The 17089-nt window shown below is 38.9% G+C and overlaps 2 long non-coding RNA genes and 1 other non-coding gene across 3 annotated transcripts; all 3 read right to left on the minus strand.

Moving 5' to 3' along the window:
• Positions 1 to 565: 565 nt before the first annotated feature.
• On the minus strand, positions 566 to 2796 carry LOC133854998 (uncharacterized). Its single transcript, XR_009896901.1, has 4 exons — positions 2726 to 2796; positions 2583 to 2647; positions 1893 to 1949; positions 566 to 886 (listed from the first exon to the last, which is right to left on the minus strand). It is a non-coding gene; the product is annotated as an uncharacterized LOC133854998 (long non-coding RNA).
• A 4115-nt stretch (positions 2797 to 6911) lies between these two features.
• Positions 6912 to 9355, minus strand: LOC133854997 (uncharacterized). Its single transcript, XR_009896900.1, has 2 exons — positions 9072 to 9355; positions 6912 to 7232 (listed from the first exon to the last, which is right to left on the minus strand). It is a non-coding gene; the product is annotated as an uncharacterized LOC133854997 (long non-coding RNA).
• A 2130-nt stretch (positions 9356 to 11485) lies between these two features.
• On the minus strand, positions 11486 to 11625 carry LOC133855099 (small nucleolar RNA Z247). Its single transcript, XR_009896937.1, has one exon. It is a non-coding gene; the product is annotated as a small nucleolar RNA Z247 (small nucleolar RNA).
• Positions 11626 to 17089: the final 5464 nt, after the last annotated feature.

A 17089-nucleotide genomic window follows, 5' to 3' on the forward strand; every position in this document is an offset into this window, starting at 1 on the left:
TGGACATTTTTATTTGCTATTCCTTAAGGTAATTACCAGAGCATCTTTGTGGAGGAAAGAGATCCCTACATAATCATCATCCGAAAACCCTATCACCCGAAACTCCTTCTTTTGGAACTTAATGGGCCACTCTCCACTACATACACCTCCGGATTCTTCGCCTACCGTGCATATATGCCTTTTTTGTAGAATTGGATGCACCTTTTCCTACAAACCCCCCCGGCTATAGTCTGGATCTCAGCTATAACCTCTTGAGATTCCCAGGTTCTCGACACTACTTACTCTTGCTTCTTTCCCGTTTTCGGTCATCCCTTCTGTCTTCGTTCGCCCAGGGGACATTATCCCGCCTCCTGTCATCGTGCCGAGGAGGGTAGGGTTGGCAGTCTCAGGGTTGATACTGTGACGACCCGTTTTTTTTTTTTTTTTTTTTTTTTTTTTTTTTTTTTTTTTTGGAAACGTACAAACGGATCTTCACAGTGGCACGACTACTTGTCGCTCAGCCAACATATGACACATGTCCCATAACATGCACCTGATAATCAGAGTTACATTTAACAGCGGAACATAGTAATCAATGTGCAGCGGAACACATATCATAAGCGGAAGTACATCTAATACACAACAGTTAATTACAACAAAGAGCCATTTACAAGTCTATCTATTTAAGGCTTATATAACAAATTACACTAATTACATTCTAAAATATAGGCTCAACAAATACATGTGCCCCGTAGGACACGGGCCATAGATAAAATACCCAAAATGCGAACTACCCATGAGTCCGTGACTTATGACTGTTGCGATGTGCTCCAATCATAGTATCCCATACGCTAGGTGAACGAGTCAATATCTATATCCGCAGAGCCTGCAACCAAAGCATCAATGTCTGCACGGTTGCGGGGGTTTGCCGCATCCGTACAGGTGGAATTATGAACCCACCGCCTTAGCATAAATAAATACACTAAGACCTCAGAGGTATACTATTCACTGAGTTTTCGCAAAGAACCAACTTTTCATTTTTTAGTCGTGAGTACACTATAACAGCCATCAATTTATAAGCTTTTGTTTGAAAACCCCCATAGCTGATATAGCAAACACCGGCTAATAGAAAACATTTAAAGCATACTAGGCAACTAAGATTATACGTAGAAGTTCTGTTATAGAAAACAATAGCATTTAAATCATGCAACCATCCGATAGAAATATACATAAGTTCCTTTCCATTGAGACTCTTATGCATATTAATACGTCTAGTAAAACTACCATATATATCAAAAACATGAAAACAATTCAATTATCATGAAACAAATGATGTGCATGCATGTCGTACGTTTGCCTAAGGGAATTGAACCCCGGTCTTATTCTTATCGTATGCCCGGGAATTGAACCCTGGTCTTTTAGTGCTAGTGTGTGCATGTCGTACGTATGCCCGGGAATTGAACCCTGGTCTTTTAGTGCTAGTGTGTGCGTGTCGTACGTATGCCCGGGAATTGAACCCTGGTCTTTTAGTGCTAGTGTGTGCGTGTCGTACGTATGCCCGGGAATTGAACCCTGGTCTTTTAGTGCCATGCTGAATGCTCGTGCTCAAATACTATACATTTAATTTCATAATCATGACTTTAACACATGCTTTCTTCATCAAACATAAATAGTCCAGCATATCATTTCTTAGACAATTTGCATAACTTAAATCTCCAATTTATACTCACTCTAAAATCACATATCATATTCATACTTCAAAACATCATCATAATTTCAATATACTCAAAAGTACTCAAATCATCCAAAACATATCATAATCAACATACAGTTGGTTCAGATTTGTAAAACAATATATATTTTGCAATTCATCATATATGAAAATAATACTTCTCAGTGAGTAGAATACTCACCTTGGCTGCGCGGATATTAAGCACTAGGTCTCTTAGACACCCCCATACAATGCATTACTGTAAAAACAATACATTGCACATTATTGACAACTCCTAATATTGGACTCACATTTAGCTCCTAAATTGCTCAAGAGCTAACTCATGGAAAACCCATAATATTTTAAGGGTTCCAAACATCTACCCATAAATCCTATACACTAACTATAACTCAAACAATACTAACCCAAAGTATTTACTAATGGTTAAATATTAAAATTACCATTTAATTATCTACTCATAATATTACTTACTAATCCGTAATTAATTTTACAAACCCGTAAATTACTTTCACTAATACTTTTATAATAATATTAGCCCTAAAATTATATTCACTAATCTCTAAATAATTCCTCACTAATATTTTCTTAATATCATTAACTCTAATATTATGTTCACTAATCTTTTTACATCAATTACTAACTTGTTAGCATAATTTAATCATCTAGATTTTAATAACTTAAAAACCCCAAATTAATTTAACCCATCAAATTAAGGTTTCCAAACTTAAACCATAATTTATTTTACTAACCCATAACATAATATTGCTATTTAAACACTAATAACACTAACCCATAAGATTTACTTAGGCTTAGACATAAGAAATCGCAATTAAAATACATAACCCAAAAGTTAGGGTTTAAGGAAACTTACCAAAATTCACCAAACCAAAATCCATGGTCTGGGTAGTCTTAAGCAAGTTCCAAGTAACCCATTACCTAAAGAAAATACTAGATTAAACTCACATTTCAATATTTTAACCCCAAAATTACGAAATCATGAGTTTTGTGTTTTACCTCAAAACGATCGGTAAAAATGTAGATCCTTACGCGTAGATCGCGTTTCCGAAGACGGATCGAAGATCGAACCGTTGGATTTTCGTGGATCGCAAAAATGAGAAAAGTTTCCCCATATTTTCTTTCTCTTGCCCTTCACCTTTTTTTCTTTCAAAGTGGGGCGCAGGTCGCCCCACTATATATATATATATATATATATATATATATATATATATATATATATATATTTATTTATTTATTTATTTATTTATTTATTTATTTTATATTTCTTAATTTCTTTTCTAATATATGTTTCTTTTCTATTTCTTTTTTTTTTTATTTTATTATATTCATTAATTTCTTTTAAATATTATTTTTCTTTTCTAATTTGATTTCTATTATTTCCTATTTTATTTGGACTTAAAAATATCACTTGTATTTTCTTTTCATGGCCACTATTTACAAACCCATAGATTAAAAATAAAACACTCTATTTTATTTTACCCCACTAAATAGACTTATTTTTATTTAATCCAGATAAACTCATTTTATAAACTTTAGTCTTTAAAAATTTTCTCTTGCATTTTAAATGCACCTAATTAAGTTTAATTAATTATTTACTCAAATTTATACTTTAATTATAAAATAATTTCTCGGACATTACATCCCTCCCTCCTTATAAAAATTTCGTCCTCGAAATTTGGACGTTAATCGTTTTACGCCCATACGAGCATGCATTCTATATTAGAAATACCGATGCAAGTATGCGTTTTACCCGATATATTTTCGCGGAAGTGATATGACATAACAACAATATCCGAATTTATTCGCTAAAATGAGGAATCGCTCCCGCATTTCACAATTATACACCAAAGTGGCTTCTTCAACATCGTGATTTCACCACATAGTTCCCACTAACGGAATGATTTTAGTGTTTTCTCACAAACCATCACTTGCTTTGCAATCTTTCTCATGTCAATTTCTATTGAATACGAAGAAGCGCATTACAAGTAAAGGGTCACAAACATTTTTGAAACAAAGAAATACGAAAAAGTCATAGATGTTCGTTAAAATTAACCGATTACACAACGGACTCACATTTTACATTAGGGATGACTCAATATATCCAAAAATTGAGCACATCCATATAACCAAAGTGTTACAAGTTTCACATTGGCGACACCTCGCATTTCACAAGATCCCCAATTTGAATTACAGATTTGCGGTGATGTTTATCCACATAGCGTATCGTCACTATGTAGTGAATGTCCACTTTGAACGAGTGCAATCTTCCCTAAAATTATGCATCACTTCAAAGCTCGCTGATCGTTTTATTCCAATTTCACACCAAATGAAATGGAGTACATCATTCGCGTACATACGATATTACGTGTGACACCACGTCAATGATGGTAAACTACCATAACTAGTAGTCACAACGAATGGCAGTATCATAACCAACTCCACGGATTCCCACACGCATGACTTGGGCGTATCCTCAGGTGTCTAAATAGATCTTTCAGATCAGTCGTCCGCTTGCGTAGGGTACGTTGAACTAACACTCCTATTACCCTCTGAATCGATCTTGCCATCAACGCTACCTCATGTCTCTATCTCTTGACATTGGAGTGCCTCAAGACTTGGGTGATAAGTGTGAATTCCACACACTACTCCATCAAGACATTGCCCACAAAATAGTAGGGCATAGACAAGGATTACCAACTCCGAACCACGAGGAGAACGGCGCTACTCATGATCCACGGTTGACAAGTAGCATAAGCTATATCCCTGTTATTATACAAGGGTGCATCCCCGCCCAATTGCGATGTATCTGTACAAGCCACATACCCAACAATTTTTCATGGGTAGTTCAAGCACATGTGCAATTGTGTGTTCTCGTTCTAGCGTGTTGACTACGAATCCATTTTTGTTCAATCTAAGGACCAAGGCTATTTCTTCAAACCGCAACTCACATCACCTAAGCTTGGTGAAGAATTTTATTTTACTAAACACTTCCAACACTGATATCAAGTGTTTTCCACGCTCGACATGACTAGTCGAATAAACTAACGTATCAACGGTACACTCAGCTACTCAGATAATTAGGTACCCATGAAACGCTGGATTCATCAAGTCCGTAACTACCAACGGTGTATTTTTCAATCTAAATGGCATCACCAAAAACTTGTAATGGTCATACCATATGTGGATCGCTAACTTTGGCACATTTCCTTTTTGCACCGTGTGTGTATGGAATCTCGAAAGAAAGTCAATCTCCGAGAATACTAAAGCTCCCATGAGTTGACTGAACAAGTTGTCAGTTCTCAATAAGGAATACTCCTAATTGATTGTCACTCGGTTTAGTATACGATAATTTATGCATCCTCGCAAAGACTTGCGACTAAAGTGGAAACATCTGCACCATCCTAATGTTCACAACTTGGACTCGACATGAGCTTGGCTTAGGCATAAGCCAAACACACAAGTGTATACTCTTGAACATTCATCATTGTCGAAGGTCAAAGGGAGATAGCGGAGTAACTCGCAAACGAGACCCGCAAAGTTCGGACTCTTTATACAATCGGGTAGGAATACAACTACCCACTCGTGACTGTCTACGTTCACTTCTACTCTTTGATTATCAATCCATTCCAAATTGACACCAAAGCCCAAACAAGTTAATATTGTAGTTTAACCTGATAAGCTTTATTGTTTGGCATGTTGAACACCAAACTTCTATATGTATGGCATTAAAACTCAACACATTATATGTTGAAGCTAAATATGCCAACATTGGAACTCTACATGCATAACATTGCTAACTTCTCTGGCAGAGTCTTTTCTCCTGCACCAATAAAACACTTGTCCACACACTCCCTATAAGCAAAGGCGTCACCAACGTGAGTTGTCACGCATGGGTTTTAATCCAAAGGTTTAATGCTCAATTTATATACTTACAAATGCAAATGAGACGAGGGTGGACCACTTAACATATCAAACTAAATGAGTTAGACATTATAACTCATTATGTCAAAGACTAGAGCTAGCAATGTCACCACCCATATAGTGCTAAGGCAATGACCTCCATGTTTACTGTGGACAAATCCGTCACCAATAGAAATGGTCACGCACGTTGATTTTAAAGGTTTGGTGCCCAAAATCTTCCTCAATATACATCCGAGTGTAGCTCCTCACACACTACATTGGGCAACGTTAGAGTTGCTTGGAGTCAAAGCGGCTAACATGGGACATAGCTTTACGAGATGGCCAGGTTTACCACATCGAAAGCATACCCGTGATTCAACACGACACATACACCAAAGTGTGGCTAACCACAATTGGTGCACCGCGTGACACCGAAGCGGCCTCGTAAAAACATCCTCTTCTCCAAGGAACTTAGGGCCACAACTAATAAGTTGTTTCTTCAGTGGTGAGGAAGCATGAGCTCCCAATGGTAATGACTGTTTTCTACTCAAATGATTCGTGGTCGAAGGTCCATCAATGAGAAATGCTTAAAACCACTACTAACGAACAATTTCTTCGACAGAGAAAGAGAAGGAGGTAGAGGCACCTAAAATCACTCCCACCTCAATCACCCACTGAGAAATCCTCTTCCTCATTGTATATCGACATTGCTTGACTAGGCGGCATGACTTGTCCGTACAATGAAATACCCCATAAACAATGCCACGTAAAGAATAGTACATGCATCACAATACTCATGCAATGCACCTAAGAAATTTATTCTAAACCGTTCTCCGTCTAAGCGATATACTCTACACAATCACATTGAAGTTAATTTACAATGTGAAAGTGAGAGGCAAGTGAAAGTGAGAGATAAGCTAACTATACGTAAATTAAATGATATACATCACAAAATCCATGTAATGCATATGGAGTATTACATTTTAATTTTCTACCTTTGTTGAAACTTTTAAAATTTCCTACGGCTCTTTTGTTATTATTAGACTTTGACAAAACCCTAAGTTTCCGCTTTCCGCTTTTCTAACAAACCCTAGGACTAACTGCTCTGATACCATTTGCTGTGACGACCCGTTTTTTTTTTTTTTTTTTTTTTTTTTTTTTTTTTTTTGGAAACGTACAAACGGATCTTCACAGTGGCACGACTACTTGTCGCTCAGCCAACATATGACACATGTCCCATAACATGCACCTGATAATCAGAGTTACATTTAACAGCGGAACATAGTAATCAATGTGCAGCGGAACACATATCATAAGCGGAAGTACATCTAATACACAACAGTTAATTACAACAAAGAGCCATTTACAAGTCTATCTATTTAAGGCTTATATAACAAATTACACTAATTACATTCTAAAATATAGGCTCAACAAATACATGTGCCCCGTAGGACACGGGCCATAGATAAAATACCCAAAATGCGAACTACCCATGAGTCCGTGACTTATGACTGTTGCGATGTGCTCCAATCATAGTATCCCATACGCTAGGTGAACGAGTCAATATCTATATCCGCAGAGCCTGCAACCAAAGCATCAATGTCTGCACGGTTGCGGGGGTTTGCCGCATCCGTACAGGTGGAATTATGAACCCACCGCCTTAGCATAAATAAATACACTAAGACCTCAGAGGTATACTATTCACTGAGTTTTCGCAAAGAACCAACTTTTCATTTTTTAGTCGTGAGTACACTATAACAGCCATCAATTTATAAGCTTTTGTTTGAAAACCCCCATAGCTGATATAGCAAACACCGGCTAATAGAAAACATTTAAAGCATACTAGGCAACTAAGATTATACGTAGAAGTTCTGTTATAGAAAACAATAGCATTTAAATCATGCAACCATCCGATAGAAATATACATAAGTTCCTTTCCATTGAGACTCTTATGCATATTAATACGTCTAGTAAAACTACCATATATATCAAAAACATGAAAACAATTCAATTATCATGAAACAAATGATGTGCATGCATGTCGTACGTTTGCCTAAGGGAATTGAACCCCGGTCTTATTCTTATCGTATGCCCGGGAATTGAACCCTGGTCTTTTAGTGCTAGTGTGTGCATGTCGTACGTATGCCCGGGAATTGAACCCTGGTCTTTTAGTGCTAGTGTGTGCGTGTCGTACGTATGCCCGGGAATTGAACCCTGGTCTTTTAGTGCTAGTGTGTGCGTGTCGTACGTATGCCCGGGAATTGAACCCTGGTCTTTTAGTGCCATGCTGAATGCTCGTGCTCAAATACTATACATTTAATTTCATAATCATGACTTTAACACATGCTTTCTTCATCAAACATAAATAGTCCAGCATATCATTTCTTAGACAATTTGCATAACTTAAATCTCCAATTTATACTCACTCTAAAATCACATATCATATTCATACTTCAAAACATCATCATAATTTCAATATACTCAAAAGTACTCAAATCATCCAAAACATATCATAATCAACATACAGTTGGTTCAGATTTGTAAAACAATATATATTTTGCAATTCATCATATATGAAAATAATACTTCTCAGTGAGTAGAATACTCACCTTGGCTGCGCGGATATTAAGCACTAGGTCTCTTAGACACCCCCATACAATGCATTACTGTAAAAACAATACATTGCACATTATTGACAACTCCTAATATTGGACTCACATTTAGCTCCTAAATTGCTCAAGAGCTAACTCATGGAAAACCCATAATATTTTAAGGGTTCCAAACATCTACCCATAAATCCTATACACTAACTATAACTCAAACAATACTAACCCAAAGTATTTACTAATGGTTAAATATTAAAATTACCATTTAATTATCTACTCATAATATTACTTACTAATCCGTAATTAATTTTACAAACCCGTAAATTACTTTCACTAATACTTTTATAATAATATTAGCCCTAAAATTATATTCACTAATCTCTAAATAATTCCTCACTAATATTTTCTTAATATCATTAACTCTAATATTATGTTCACTAATCTTTTTACATCAATTACTAACTTGTTAGCATAATTTAATCATCTAGATTTTAATAACTTAAAAACCCCAAATTAATTTAACCCATCAAATTAAGGTTTCCAAACTTAAACCATAATTTATTTTACTAACCCATAACATAATATTGCTATTTAAACACTAATAACACTAACCCATAAGATTTACTTAGGCTTAGACATAAGAAATCGCAATTAAAATACATAACCCAAAAGTTAGGGTTTAAGGAAACTTACCAAAATTCACCAAACCAAAATCCATGGTCTGGGTAGTCTTAAGCAAGTTCCAAGTAACCCATTACCTAAAGAAAATACTAGATTAAACTCACATTTCAATATTTTAACCCCAAAATTACGAAATCATGAGTTTTGTGTTTTACCTCAAAACGATCGGTGAAAATGTAGATCCTTACGCGTAGATCGCGTTTCCGAAGACGGATCGAAGATCGAACCGTTGGATTTTCGTGGATCGCAAAAATGAGAAAAGTTTCCCCATATTTTCTTTCTCTTCTTTCTTTCTCTCGGTTCTGAGAGAAAAAGAGGCATTGCCTCTTATTATTACTTTTGTTTTTTTCTGCATTGGAAAGGGCCAGATGGCCCTTCCTTCTTTTATCACGTGAAGGGCCACATGGCCCTTCACCTTTTTTTCTTTCAAAGTGGGGCGCAGGTCGCCCCACTATATATATATATATATATATATATATATATATATATATATATATATATATATATATATATTTATTTATTTATTTATTTATTTATTTATTTATTTTATATTTCTTAATTTCTTTTCTAATATATGTTTCTTTTCTATTTCTTTTTTTTTTATTTTATTATATTCATTAATTTCTTTTAAATATTATTTTTCTTTTCTAATTTGATTTCTATTATTTCCTATTTTATTTGGACTTAAAAATATCACTTGTATTTTCTTTTCATGGCCACTATTTACAAACCCATAGATTAAAAATAAAACACTCTATTTTATTTTACCCCACTAAATAGACTTATTTTTATTTAATCCAGATAAACTCATTTTATAAACTTTAGTCTTTAAAAATTTTCTCTTGCATTTTAAATGCACCTAATTAAGTTTAATTAATTATTTACTCAAATTTATACTTTAATTATAAAATAATTTCCCGGACATTACAGATACTCCCTGTGTTGGTAGTCCCGAGGTTGGTGGTCTTAAGTTTGGTAGTCTTGGTGATTTTGAGGCCGGTTGTTCCCGTCATTTCCTGGTTGATTCCTCTGTTCCCCTGAAAACTGGATCAATTTTTCAATTTTTATGAATTGCTCGATTAGTAACCTCAGTATGGTGACTTGCTGCCCCATGGAAATTGCAGTACTTATCTTTGTTATGGGATGATGATAACTTAGTATCTTTGGAGGTCGACGAAACTCCGAGTCTTGTTTATTTCCCTTAGCACTTCTAATACCCTGGTGTTGAGAGGCACGAAGTTGTAGTCTTGGAACTTCTTTACCGCCTTTGAATCTTGTATGTCCACCTTTTTGAACTGCTTTCTCTTCTTCTCCAGGGGCCCCTCCTAGTCCTAGGGTTGCCTCGAGTTAATTATTACCTTCAAAGTTTCTTCGTGATTGATAAATTCCTCCACCTTATCCATAAGCCTTGCAAGGTACTCGGTTGCTTCCGGGCCAACTTCTTCTTCAGCGATACCTCTGGTGAAAGGCCCTGGTAAAGAGTTGCAAAAATCATGTTATCGGTGGCATCTTCAACCGCCATCTTTTCCAAGTTGAACCGAGCCATGAATTCCTTAAGAGTCTCGGATCTCCTGTGATCACAATCTTAACCACTCCCGGATGGTTGTGTCGGTTCCCAAGGCAACCACTTCCTGGGACTTCAAGGGAGTCAAACTCCATGCTTGGGACAAGTTCATCTCGAAAGCTACACTTGGACACATCGCATGATCACCCATTCCAGGAGCAACAATTTTCGGGGATAGCTAATCCTGGCGCTTGTTCTATAGGGGCTCAAGGCCTACTACTCATTGGGATAATGTAGGTTCGATGGCCCATAGTCATCTTGACAGGCCAAGCTGAATTGGATTTTTCCTAACAGTTACCTTTTAATTCACCCGAGGCTTGGACACCCCTTAGCCTTTGAATCTCGGTTGCCTCGGCTTGATCAACTGGAGGTTTCAATCATTACCGCTGCGCTAATCATGACAACCTTTATAAATGCCGCAACCAATAGGTTCCTTGATCCCAACAATTGATGCCACATGCCTATCCATATTTTGTCTGCCTCCTACAGTTCTCAGGACTATCTAACACCAGAGCACCTCCTAGCACATGTCCTTCTCTGGTTAGGTCCCCTAGCACACCTTTTGACAAATCATTTAAAAATTATGTCTGTTGCCCATCAATGTGCTATCTCCATACCTACATGTCGGTGTCTCGGCATTCCGTCCGTTGTACTTCCTGATAATGCAGATCGTGTGACTACTCCTCGACAGGTGTCTTAGTCCCAACGGTTTCTCCGGTCCTTTTGTTGTACTTCCTAGAAATGTCCTGCACGTCGGCATGTCCAAGGCACGTTTCCACACTCTGGTGGTTCTCCCATCATCCTTTTTAACTGATTAATAGAACTATAACGATTTCTGTGTAAATGTTCCTCTTTTGTTCCTTACCACATTACGTCCTCGATTTCCACCACGATAGTTGTTTCCACGGCCACGGAAACCTCGACCACGACCATCCTGAGATCGAGAGGTAAAGTTTGCAGAAGGCTGAACACTGTCTGTAGTGGGTAGATGCTGTTCCAGCCGAAGTTCATAGGCCAATAGATGACCATAGATTTCCTCAAGAGAAAGAGGATCCACACGGGTGGTAATAGAGGTGACAAAAGGATCATATTCGGATCCCAACCCAGCAAGAATATAGGACACAGTTTCAAAGTCATTCAAAGGCTGACCAATAGCAGCCATGGTGTCACTCAAAAGTTTCATCTTCTGGAAATAATCGGTAACAGAAGAGGTACCTTTCTTGGATGTAGCAAGCTGGTAATGAACTTGCATCATCTGAGCTCGTGATTGGGAGGTGAACATCTTCTCCAAGGACATCCACAGAGCACGAGACGTAGCACACCCAACTGCGTGGGAGACTAGGGGTTCGGAAAGATTGGAAATCAGCACACTCAGAATAAGTTGATCCCGCTGGTACCAGATGACATAGTCGGGATTCAAGATGGAAACAGGAGCACCATCAGTAGTGATGGGATTCGGAATAGTCTGCGGAGGTGAAACAGAGGATCCATTGACAAAACCATGGGCGTCTTGGCCTCGGAGATAGGCATCAACCTGAGTTTTCCAGGAGATGAAGTTGGATTTGGTGAGCTTAACGTGCAGCGACGGATTCATGTGAGGAACCGTGAGGAGAACAGGAGCAGACGGTGGTGGGTTGGAACCCTTAGTAGGCGAAGTGGGTTCAGAGGTCGACATCGCAGCAAAAGAAGAAGGAAAGAAAAAAAAAAAAAAAAAATTAATGGAGCTATACGACGTTAGTCAATAAAATAGCTCTGATACCATAATAGAACTATAACGATTTCTGTGTAAATGTTCCTCTTTTGTTCCTTACCACTGAATGTGGTTTATATTCATATATATAGGAAATACAAACATAGTCCTTATAGGAGACTAACTCTACATGCGTTGCTGTCAAGGTAATAGTAACCTAATAGAACACTAAGATACTATCCTAATGAAACTCTATAGCTATGATAACTGATCAGATATACAACCGAGATATAGAATTACAGTTAAATATAAACTCTAAAATTACTTTGATAACTACAAAACTGTGATAGATATCACTTAGGATTTATATGCTTTAACACTGATAAACACGGAACATCTTGTGTGCAACTCTCCATATCAAGTCGCATCTGAGTTATTGCACTAATTGGCTTTCCCGAGTGTTTTCCTTACTAATAACCCCCAGCTCTCTCTCTCTCTCTCTCTGGTTCTCTTTATTCTTTCCTTATTTTCCCCAAACTTTTATTAGTCTTTGCAACTTCATCCTTTTCCTCAAGAATGCCTTCTTATACTAACCCTTCCATCTCCGGCAACCAGCTTTCTAGTGGCGTACCGGCTTACCCTCCTCTCTAACTCATGGCGAAGAGGTCCAATTTGCCGTTGTTTATCCCAGCATTGAGGACTAGAATTTGGGTGGAGTTTCTGCCAATGAGACGATCCAAAACCCCGACGAAGCTCCCGTCGTTCATGAGGTCCAGTAGTACCTGGACTATTCACACAGACTTCGGTCCATCTTTACGATGGCGGATGAGGTGATCCTCTGGCACAACTTCGACATCCCATTGTCGATACTTATTCACTTTTCCGACCTAAACTCTAAAGCCATCCCAATTCCCGATTTTACAGACAAACGCATCCATAAAAGGATGCTCCTTGCTAGTGTGCGCTTCCCATTCCTAGATTTTTTAAGGAATTACTTTGTTGTTTCCGACTAGCTTCATTCCAGGTAATGCCCAATGAGTTGAGGTATTTTCCTTGCCACGTATCTTCAGTAGTTGACGTCCTTCCCAGGAACCATCTCTTGGAATTCTTTGCCATTTAATATGACCGATTTTTTACAAGGATAGGACTCTGGCGTTCACGATCCAGTCGAAGAACCAGTTCATCGCTCAAGCAAAGCTACTCCAACAATAAGAATTAATTTTTGAAGTTCTTCTTTGTCTCGCGCGCTTGGGAGTCTTCTCCTAGGGATATACCAGAAGACAAGAGAGTGTCTCGAGAATGGGGCCAGTTAAAGAAGGATTGTAAGTACTCAACATTTATCTTGTAGTTCCAATCGTCTTCAATTATTTGACTCTCATGGTTTTTCTTTGTGGTGGAGGAATTTCTTGACTTGACCCAAGAGTAGAAGAAAGGGATCAAGGCAATGCTCAGGTACTCCATGCTCCCCGAGAATGTGGAGAAATGGACTTCGACGCAATTGTTACCGACGTTGCGCTTTGAGAAAGGTTTGGCTACAACATCCTCGAGGACAAAGGTCACTTGGACCCAAGAGGGAAACACCAAAGAAGCGCAATAAGGGCAAGGCCATTGAGTCTTCGCAACACAATTCCCCCAAGCTGTTCCTAAAAAAATGGTGCGGGCAATGAAGGTTTTGTCTAAAAAGACAGCCCTAGTGACGAATGATATGGCTCCCACTGCTCCAACCGTTTCTTAACCCGCCCTCGACTCCGGTGGTCACATTTTCTAGCCTCTCCCAGTAGTGGGGTTCCCTTCTTGGGAGGAAAGCGCCGCACCACAAATCGCTGCTCCTTGAGAATGTGGAGAAATGGACTTCACCACAATTGTTACTGACATTGCGATCCGAGAAAGGTTTGGCTACAACATCCTCGAGGACAAAGGTCACTTAGACCCATGGGGGAAACCAAAGAAGCGCAATAAGGGCAAGGCCACTGAGCCTTCGTAACACAATTCCCCCAAGTTGTTCCTGCAAAAATGTTGCCGACAAGGAAGGTTCTATCTAAGAAGACAGCCCTACTGATGAGTGATATGGCACCCACTGCTCCGATCGTTTCTTGACCCGCCCCCAGCTCGGGTGGTCACATTTTTTAGCCTCTCCTAGTAATGGGGTTCCCTTCTAGGGAGGAAAGCGCAACGCCACAAACCAAGGGAATTCCCGCGGAGCACTAGGAAGTAAACCTTTCTTCGTGGCAGGAGGAAGTAGGACAACCGACTACCGAGGATCCCCCACCACCTCGAGTTGAAGGTGCTCCAGCCACCACTCTCTTATGCTCAAGGAGTCTGAGGAGGAGTATGGAAAGCTTTGAAAAAAATACTGGCACTGGAAAGCCAAAGCTCTGAGATATCTGAAGGAGCTTTCCATTGTACTAGGCTCGAATCACGTAGTGGAAGACTTGGTAACAAAAATTAGAAGCGCCTACGTCTTTTAAGTAAAAGATAAAAAGAAGCCTGCAGGCTTAAGAACAATAAAACTCCTCAGAGTGTCTGAGAAAATTCTCTGATTTGATATATATTCAATTGTGTGATTATTCATTGGAAACTTATGTATTTATAAAAGATAAATACTTGTAAAGAAATTAAAGCTAGTCCTAGTAATTGAAAAACGGAAATTGACTTCTAAAAGTAAAAGGCAAGTGTGTGCACAAAGTGTCAACAAAAATAACAATGCAGAAAATAAATGACACAAGGATTTTTGTTAACGAAGTGGAAACTTAATATGAAAAAAACCACTCCGAGGCAGCCAAACCCAGGATATCCATTATTCAGAAGACAAAGCTAGATACAAAGCAGTAACACTCACATACCCCTGATGCAGTGGTCGTACCTTGCTCTTTAACGTGTAACCCAACACGAACGCTTCCCAACCAGGTATCCTACCTGAAGGGGTCTTCAATGGAATCTTTTACCTTAGGGCCGTCCCTTAAGATAGACTTCAGTTGTAGCGCAACAACAGCACACTTGCAATGGCTTGAGAGAGAACAAGTCAGCTCCAATAACTTCACAAAATAACTCTCTAAGCTCTGAAGGAATTCAATACCGAATTCTTGCAGTTCTCAATGCCCAGGGGCCTCTATTTATAGGCTGATGGTTCAAATGGGCGACTGCAGTAATATGTACGGACACCGTCCGGACGGTGAGCCTGAGCCGTCCGGACAGACAACTGTGCAACTAGAATTTCTGAGATTTTTCGCTGAAAATATTTCCTGTTTGAGAGCCGCGTCCGGACAGTGAGGCACTGTCGTCCGGACGGTCGCATGTCCGCTGCAAGTAATTTCCATATAAGGCTTTCGCGCGTCCAGACCAAGGGGGATGGCCATCCGGACGGTTAATCTTCAACACGCAATTTCCATATTTACTGTACGCGCGTCCAGACCATGAAAGGTAGGCGTCCGGACGGTTGAAGTCTAATCCGCAATTTCCATATCTGTTGAACGCACGTCCGGACGATGGCAGACTGGCGTCCGGACGGTTGAATTTGAATTGCGATTCTTGTCTTAAGGAGAAGCGCGTCCGGATGGGATCCACGTCGTCCGGACGGTTGCATCAATCTTCCCATAACTGAACATGGAAAGCATCTAAAGCTTGGTCGAATACTGAGAGGCGTCCGGACAGGCTGCTAATACGTCCGAACGAATGAAAACTAGAACAAAAGCTTGTTGATGCAGTGAAGGGTCCGGACGGAAATAACACGTTGTCCTGATGGATGATACTTGATCTGTCTGGCGTCCGGACGGTATGACACATCGTTCGAACGGATGGAACAATGGACAGATGGGAGTCCAGACGGGATGGCACAGTCGTCTGGACGGCTGACAGGGAACCGATTCTTCTAACTTGTAACAGTGCAGAATCTCTGAAATACTTCTGAATAATGGAATCCCTGTGAAGAGCATCTTTACATACAAGTGATTTTGTCTAAAACAGAATGAGGCCAATCACAAACTAACAAACTCCTCATTTGGCCATTATGGGACAAAAATCACTTGACCGGTTTGGAAATACATTCCTGGTCCAAAAATAAAAATTACTCCCCATTTTTTGTCACAAAGGGACAAAGGGTAAAATAGAGTAATAAAAATTACAACACACTGCAATAAAAATTACTCCCCCTAACGGTCTCAGAAGGACCAATGTAAACAAAAAGAAAGGACGAAATAAGAAAACATCAAGCTGAATTGCAGAAAGAAAAGCAGCATGGTTAGGTCCTTCATAAGTATAATAGCACACGCATGTATCCCTGTCTTGAGAAAATAGTCACAAAGCATGTCAAAATTATGCAAACATATAGTTGATAGAGAAGGATAAGATAGGCAAAGATTCCCCTGCAAACAGAGTAATGAGAATAGCGTTCTCAGCTTGTGCAATGTGTGGGTGTGTGAAGACTTTGCCCATAAGGTATGACTTTCAATATTTTGACAAATAGCAACCAGATTTCCTAGACAAGAGAGAAAATCAAAGACAGATAAGTCAAAAGTGAAATCTTATAACTTACTAGGGCCTAGTCACCCTCATCTGATACACTCCCCCTAAGATGCAGCACCTAAATGTTTTACTTGTACCATGAAGGACAAAGTAAATGTTTTACTTGCACGTAGAGGGCAAGGCATATAGCAAGATCAGCACATAATTAAAGCACAGAATTCATATGATTTACTGCTTGATTCTTATGATGCTGCAATCTTGAGTTTTTAGGTTCTAGGTTCAACTAGCATGTGGTCAATTTGGCCATCTTATCAAAGACCTCTTCTCTTATCCAAAAAGTCTAGAAACATAAAGTCAGAGAAGGAAATATGTACCTTTAGGGGAGAGTCTTTGATAGTGCACATTTTCATCTTATGAGGAAAGAAGCTATCAATCATTACAGGTGAGCAAGAAAACTT

The sequence above is a fragment of the Alnus glutinosa genome, chromosome 13, assembly GCF_958979055.1.
Source record: "Alnus glutinosa chromosome 13, dhAlnGlut1.1, whole genome shotgun sequence".
Classification (NCBI taxonomy): Eukaryota; Viridiplantae; Streptophyta; class Magnoliopsida; order Fagales; family Betulaceae; genus Alnus; species Alnus glutinosa.